Source organism: Martes martes, assembly GCF_963455335.1.
Source record: "Martes martes genome assembly, chromosome: 3".
Classification (NCBI taxonomy): domain Eukaryota; kingdom Metazoa; phylum Chordata; class Mammalia; order Carnivora; family Mustelidae; genus Martes; species Martes martes.
In genome coordinates, this window is record NC_137890.1 from 144956494 (window position 1) to 144964775 (window position 8282).

The following is an 8282-nucleotide window of genomic DNA, read 5'->3' on the forward strand; positions in this document are numbered from 1 at the left end:
TGGACAGAAGACATGAGCATACATTTCTTCAAAGAAGACCTACAAATAGCGGACAGACACACAAAAAATGCTCAACATCACTCATGATCATGGAAATACAAATTAAAACCAAAATGAGATAACATCTTATACCTGTCAGAATGGCTAAAATTAACAACTCATGAAAAAACAGATGTTGGCGAGGATACAGAGAAAGGGGAACCCTCCTACACTTTTGGCGGGAATGCAAGCTGGTGCAGCCACTCTGGTATACAATATGGAGGGTCCTCAAGAACTTAAAAATAGAGCTACCCTAACACCCAGCAATTACACTACTAGGTATTTATCCAAAGGATACAAAAATACTGATTCAAAGGGGCATATGCACCCCCATGTTTAGAGCAGCACTATCAAAAATACCCAAATTATGGAAGGAGCCAAAATGTCCATCGACTGATGAAGAGATAAAGAAGTGGTATATACATACATACATACATACATACATACATACGTACATACATAAAATGGAATATTACTCAACCACCAAAAAAGAATGAAATATTGTCATTTGCAACAACATGGATGGAACTAGAGTGTATTACACAAAGTGAAACAAGTCAAAGAAAGATAAATATATGATTTCACTCATATGTAGAATTTAAGAAACAAAACAGATGAACATAGGGGAAGAGAAGGAAAAATATGATAAAAACAGAAAAAGCAAACCATAAGAAACACTTAACCATAGAGAACAAACCGAGGGTTGCTGGAGGGGAGGTGGTTGGGGGGATGGGCTACATGCGTGGTGTGCGTTAAGGAGGGCATGTGTTGGGATGAGCATTTGGTGTTGTAGGTAAGTGATAAATCACTAAATTCTGCTCCTGAAACTAATTATTATACTATATGTTAACTAACTTGAATTTCAATTAAAAAAATAAATAAATAAGGAAAAAATAAAAACCAAACCCCATATTAAAGGGAGATGGTAGGATGGTGTTATTTATTTAAAAGAATTCGAAATAGATACATAACCAATCGGTAGCATATTATGTTGCTATTAGAAACTTATGCAATTTTTCACTAACATGAAAAAAGCTTATAAGATACTATAAAATTCAACAAATTAACATACATAGTTGTTTTAACACTATAATCACAACTTTTTTTTTTTTTACTTTTTTTTATAAAAGTACTGGGAAGAATAGGTGGGGATGTGTGAATTTTTTGTTTGTTTTACAACTCTTCTTATCATTTTTTCTACTTTTCAAATTATCCAGAAATAGCATATATTATCTGAATTATAGGAAATATGTGTTTTATTTGAAAACAAGTAAGAAAAACCCCATATAATAGTTATAAAGAATAAAATCTTTAGTTCTCTGACACTTGTGCACATGCATATGTGAGTACATGGGGACATACTCAGTTATAATGAAGTGTCACAAATAGTATCAGACTCAAAGGATGGTCAGAAGTTTTTCACAAAACAGAATAAATGAGAATGAAAAGAAGGGCAAAACTTGTTATTAAAATAATGGTTGATTTATGGGGTGCCTGGGTCACTCAGTTGGTTAGATGTCTGATTCCTGATTTCAGCTCAGGTCATGATCTGAGGGTCCTGGGATTGAGCCCCATGTGGGGAGTGGGGGAGGTCCATGCTCAGCAGGGAGTCTGCTTGAGAGTCTCTCTCTCTCTCTCCTCTCCCTCTGTCCCTCCCCCACCCTCTCTTAAAATAAATGAATAAATTTTTTAGTTAATTAAAAATTTTAAAATACCATAAAATAAAATCTGATTTAAGTATTCTGTTTCCAGATTTTTCTCTCTATTTTCCAAAAGTCTCCAGTGTTACAGAATCTATGTGACTTTGGAAGATAAAAGTTTGCACCCATGTCAAATTCTATTAAAACTCTACAAAATTGGCTAAACTTCCAAACGTGGAGTCTCATGCAAGGTTCAGGAACTATCTTCTTCCAGTTGGATTTATGGTTTTTGTATCAAATAAATACTTTCCCAAAAACATCAGGCCCAGGATTTAAAAGCAGTCATTGAAATTAGGGAAGACTACTTCACCTCTTATCACTGTCACTGTTGCAACCTACATTTCATCAAATCCAACTAAGTTTTTACAGAAGAAACAACACAAATGAATTTTATATGTCACTTATGTAAAGAAATTTTAATATATTAGAGACATACCTTCTTGAACCCCAAAAGGTTCTTCCCTTCTATATGATTTAGATTAAAACAGCATACTAACTGAAGTACCTGAGAACTACAGTGATTGTTGCTACAGAAAAACATGGTCTCCTAACAACAGTATACTGTAACTTGAAAAAAATCATTGTTGAATTAATGAAAAAAGTAATCAGATTCAAAAATCAAATTACCATGAGCAAAAAAAACAAAAAACAAACAAAAAACTCCCTGTTAAAAGAAGGCACCCCATTATTTGTTTTTATTCAGACAAAAGAAAAATTTAAAAAGAAGATGCACTATATAAGAAAGGTAATCTATCCTGTAGTCTGTTTTTAAATGTCTAATCTAAAAATGCTATTTTAAATGACCTTAATTCTCATTTTAATGTAATAATTAAATAATATTATGTCCCTGGGTCATATAAAATTGTATATCCATTTATTACTCTGTACCAACCATTGTCAATTAAATCAACTTATGAAGACAATTTTTCTTTCAGTATTATTTAGCAGAAATGAGCTATGGGGAATACAGAGGACAGCCGAGGAACAGGGAGGGGGAGGACAAAAACAAGTATTGCCCTACTCAATTTTACCTCAATTGTTAGATTTCTTTTCTAGAAATGAGATCTTTATAGTTTACATTAGAGCAGTGAGAAACAAGTTATTAACAGACAGTTTTCCTTATTACAGTTTATTTTTGAATCAAGTTTCAAATTCCAAAAGCAAATAACTCATAAATTTTCTGCAAAGCTTTTATAGTTTTATACTTCAAATAGCAAAAGCATAAAGCTTTAAGATCAATAACATCTGATTTGTCCAAGGAAAGGCTCCACTACATGCGGCTGAATGGTTATAATGTTTTCTTTTGATTCTGATAAGCATAGTAAATACATTCTAACCACTGATTGACATCCAAACAAATCAGTAAGTGTACTCCATTCCAAAATCTCTTATCTATTAATTTCAGTGGAATAAAACAGTACGTAAACGGAGAAAGAAAATGTTGGTATGATTTCTCCCCTGCAAAAAACCATCATCAGTATAAAAATTCTCAGATTTCTCACATCCATTAGGCTCCACCCCAGCAGAACAGCGATCAACATTTTATTTTTCTTTTTGCTTCGCATTTCTGGCAGATACCTACAAAGGCAGCAATCTGAATCAATGAAACCTATTACTAATGCACTGGATATTTTTCTTTATGCCATTTTTAATCCCTGGTTATTCCCTCCTCTCATTTTATGAAGTTATATTTCTCTTTGATCATACTTAAGTCATGTTTCTCTTCATCACATTTTTGTGCTTCTTTGTCATTCATCTCACTTCTCTATATTCTCCCCTTTTTTTTTTACTTATAAAAGTCACTAGCTAGGATTTTTCTTTTCAATTTGCAATTGGCTCTGCAGGATGTATTTGTCAGTTGTTCTACTATTCTTTCCCCAACTTCCCTGTATTTTCTCTCTCTTCCGTAGAGACAACACCATATCTCCTGGCCATCCCAATACTCCTCCATTATCTCCTCTTGCCATTTTACAGAAGCTCCTTTTCTCTTAGCCCAAACCTGAATACCTGAATGCATGAATGCACTTTTTTTTTTTTTTTTTTTTTTTGGAGAAAGAGAGAGTGTGGCCAGGGGAGGGACAGAAACAGAAAGAGAAAATCCTCAAGCAGACTACCCGCGGAGCACAGAACTGTCACAGGCCTTGATCCCAGGACCCTGAGATCACGACCTGAGCCAAAATCAAGAGTCGGACAGCTAACCAGCTGAGATGCCCATGCTCCCTGAATGCATATTCTCGATTCTCTCTTCATATGCCAAACCAAACCAAAACAATAATTGTTGACCCCTAAGAAAGACTGTGATTACAGTCATGTGCCAGTTCTGAGATAATGAAGAGGCTAAACAATAGAAAAGGATCACAGCAATAAACATTTGTATCAAAGAGCTGGAAATATAGAAAATGTTGCATTGCTGTTGCTGCTGTTTTCTAGAAATCCACCCCTATATGGTACAGTTAGGGGTATTCCCCAGACTTTGATTCAAGTGCCAACTCCACCACCCTTTCATTTGGAGATACTGGAGAGATGAATTTGCCTAGGCTAAACCCAGTTGTTCGCATGTTTGCAAAGTGGCCATGAACAGAATACCTACTTGTTAGGTTATGGTAAAGATTACTTATTTTCATATATATATATATATGTATATTTATATATAAATAATCTTTACCATAACCTAATATAAAAATATATATAATCTTTACTATAACCTAACAAGTTATACAGTATATATAACTGTCTGATTCTATTATATATACCATATATATTATATATATTATACATATAATGTATATATAATGAGAATCATAGGAACTGGCACACAGTAACTAACCAATACATGTTAGCCATTGCTAACTGCTATCAACAGGATGATGAGCAAAATAATTTAATACAACTGGAAAAGAGATAAGCATTTAAGATTCATTCATACATAAGCTATTTCACTTATTTGGCAAACTCAAGTGCCTAAATGCTCTTAGCCCTGTGTTAGATGGTTGGGACAATGTACTTCACTGAGCTTATAATACAGCAATTCTAGATAAAAATCAAAGACCTGTTGAAGATTAAGATTTCTGGGGCCAACATTGTTAAGAGTACTGATTTTATGCCTTCACTCACTTCTAAATGCCTGCCTTGCTGCCCGCACACCCTGCCACCGTCCCACAGAAATGCTTCGATTACCAACAGTCCTTTGCCAAATTAGGCCAGTATCCAGGGCACTGGCTGTTCATCTCACTCGGGCCTATGCCAAAGATGTAAAATTTGGTATCGATGCCCGAGCCTTAATGCTTCAAGGTGTAGAACATTTAGTCAATGCTGTGGCCATTACTATGAGGCCAAAGGGAAGAACAGTGATTATTTAACAGAGTTGGGGAAGTTCCCAGAGTAACAGAAGATGGCAGGACTTCTGCAAAGTCTACTGACTTACAAGATAAATATAAAAATATTGGTGCTAAACTTGTTCAAGATGTTGCCAATAACACAAATGAAGAGGCTGGGGATGGCACCATGACTGCTACTGCCCTGGCATGCTCGACTGCCAAGAAGGCTTTGAGAAGATTAGTGAAGGTGCTAATCCTGTGGCAATCAGGAGAGGTGTAATGCTAGCTATGGCTGCTCTAACTGCTGAACTTAGGAAGCAGTCTGCCTTTGTGACAACTGCTGAGGAAATTGCTCAGGTTGCCACGATTTTTGCAAATGGAGACAAAGAAATTGGCAACATTATTTCTGATGCAGTGAAAATGCTTAGGAGAAAGGACATCATCATAGTAAAGGATGGAAAAACACTAAATGATGAATTAGAAATCATTGAAGGTATGAAGTCTGATCGAGGTTGTATTTCTCCATACCTCATTAACACATCAAAAGCTCAGCAATGTGGAGGTGCCTGGGTGGCTCAGTCAGTTTTAGCTTTGGACCTCTTGATTTTGGCTCAGGTCATGATCTCAGGGTCGTAGGATCGAGCCCCAAGTTGGCTCTCAGCAGAGACTCTGTATTTCTCCATCTTGCTCTCATTCACCCTCTGCCCTCCCTCTACTTGCACGTGCACATGCTCTCTCTCTCTAAAATAAAACTTAGAAAAAGAAAAGTCAGAAATGTAAATTCCAAGGTGCCTATGTTCTACCACGTGAAAAGAAAATTCCTAGTATCCAGTCTATTGTACCTGATCTTAAAACTGCCAATGCTCATCTTAAGCCCTTGGTCATAACTGCTGAAGATACTGATGGAGAAGCTCTGAGTACACTGGTTCTGAACAGGCCAAAAGTTGGGTTTTCAGTTTGTAGCAGTCAAAGCTCTAGGTTTTGGTGACAATACAAAGAACTAGCTTAAAGATGTGGCTGTTGCTACTGATGGTGCAATGTTTGCAGAAGAAGGATCAAGTCTGAATCTTAAAGATGTTTAGCCTCACAACTTGGGAAAATTTAGAGAGGTCACTGTGGCCAAAAATTATGCCACACTTTTAAAGGAAAAAATGACACAGGGCCCACACTGAGAAACGTATTCAAGAAATCATTGAGCAGTTAGATACGACAACCAATGAAAAGGAAAAGCTGAATGAACATCTGGCAAACTCTCAGATGGAGTAGCTGGGCTGAAAAGTGGTGAGAAAATTGATAAGAAAGTGCATGAAAAGATAGGGAGGGTTGCAGATGTCCTCAGAGCCATCAGTAGCTGCTGTTGAAGCAGGCAGTGTTCTGGGAGGGGGGTTGTGCCCTGCTTCGGCACATTCCAGCTTTGCATTCAATAACTCCAGCTAATGAAGATCCAAAATTTGGTACGGAAATTATGAAGAAGACACTCGAAATTCCTGCAATAACCATTGCTAAGAATTCAGGTGTTGAAAGAGTGCTGACAGTTGAGAAAATTACGTGAAGTTCCTCAGAAGCTCGTTATGACACCATGTTTGAGACTTTGTGAATTTGGTAGAAAAAGGAATCACTGATCCAACCAAGACTGTAAGAACTGCTTTACTGAATGCAGCTGAAGTGGCCTCTCTGTTAACTACAGCAGAAGTTGTAATCACGGGAGTTCCTCAAGAAGGAAAGGGCCCTGGAATGGGTGCAATGAGTGGAAGAAGAGGTGGTATGGGAGGAGGCATGTTCTATTTCCTAGAATAGCGCTTCACCATTATTAATGAGCCGTGAGAAGAAGCTCAAGGCAGAGGTGCTCAATAACAACTTCAGAGGAGTAAGCTGAAGAAAATGACTGAAGAAAAGGCTGGCCAGGTGCCTGGATGGCTTGGTCGGTTAAGCGGCCAACTCTCGATTTTGGCTCAGATTCTGATCTCAGGGTTGTTGAGATCAAGCCCCGCGACTGGCTCCGTGCTCAGTGGGGAGTCTGCTTGAGGATTCTCTCTCTCCTTCTCTCTCTGCACCCTGTATCCCCCAATGAATAAGTAAATCTTTTTTTTTTTTTTTTAAAGTTGATATTTAAGAAAATCACAGGGGGAGGAGTCAAGATGGTGGAGAAGTAGCAGGCTGAGATGACATCAGGTAGCAGGAGATCAGCTAGATAGCTTATCTAACCATTGTGAACACCTACAAATCAAACAGGAAATCGAAAAGAAGAAGAGCAAAAATTCTAGAAACAGAAAATCGATCACTTTCTGAAAGGTAGGACCTGCGGAGAAGTGAATCCAAAGCGACGGAAAGACAGACCGCAGGGGGAGGGGCCGGCTCCCGGCAAGCGGCGGAGCAATGGAGCACTAAATCAGGACTTTTAAAAGTCAGGTCCATGGAGGGACATCACTCCAGAGGCTAAACCGGGGGGAAGCCCAGGCAGGGTCAGCGTAACCCCAGGTCCCGCGGGGTCACAGAAGGACCGGGGGTGTCTGAGTGCCGCAGAGCTCGCAGGTATTAGAGCGGGGAAGCCAGTTATAGCGACAAAGCCAAGGAGTGAGCTCTCAGCTCAGGGTTACCTTGAGCTGGTCACAGGCTGGGTGGGCTCAGGGCGCGGCCGGAGGCCACGGAGATGGAAGTGACCGGGCGCTTTTCTCCAAGTGCCAGCAATTGACTACTTTCCTCCAGGTGCGACTGGAGGCCAGGGAGGCAGGGGCGGTTGGGCGCTTTTCTCTGAGGGCACACTGAGGAGCGGGACCCCAAGCTCTCGGCTCCTCCAGGCTGGAGATTGGGAGGCTGCCATCTTCATTCCCATCCTCTGGAACTCTACGGAAAGCACTCAAGGAACAAAAGCTCCCGAAAGCAAACCCGAGTGGATTACTTAGCCTGGCCCCTGGCAAGGGTGGTGCAATTCCGCCTGCAGCAAAGACACTTGAGAATCACTACAACAGGCCCCTCCTCCCAGAAGATCAACAAGAAACCCAGCCAAGACGAACTTCACTCACCAAGAACAGCAGAATTCCAGAGAAGGAGAAAGCAAATCTTATCTGGACAAAATGACAAGGCAGAAAAACTCACCACAAAAAAAGAACAAGAGGCAGTACCGAAGGCTGGGGACCTAATCAATACAGACATTGGTAATATGACAGATCTAGAGTTCAGAATGACGATTCTCAAGGTTCTAGCCAGGCTCAAAAAAGGCATAGAA

At 39.2% G+C, this 8282-nt stretch overlaps 1 pseudogene across 1 annotated transcript; it reads left to right on the top strand.

Moving 5' to 3' along the window:
- The first annotated feature begins 4903 nt into the window (after positions 1–4903).
- On the top strand, positions 4904–6853 carry LOC308340276 (60 kDa heat shock protein, mitochondrial-like; annotated as a pseudogene). Its single transcript has 2 exons — positions 4904–5608; positions 5829–6853. The product of its transcript is annotated as a 60 kDa heat shock protein, mitochondrial-like (transcript).
- Positions 6854–8282: the final 1429 nt, after the last annotated feature.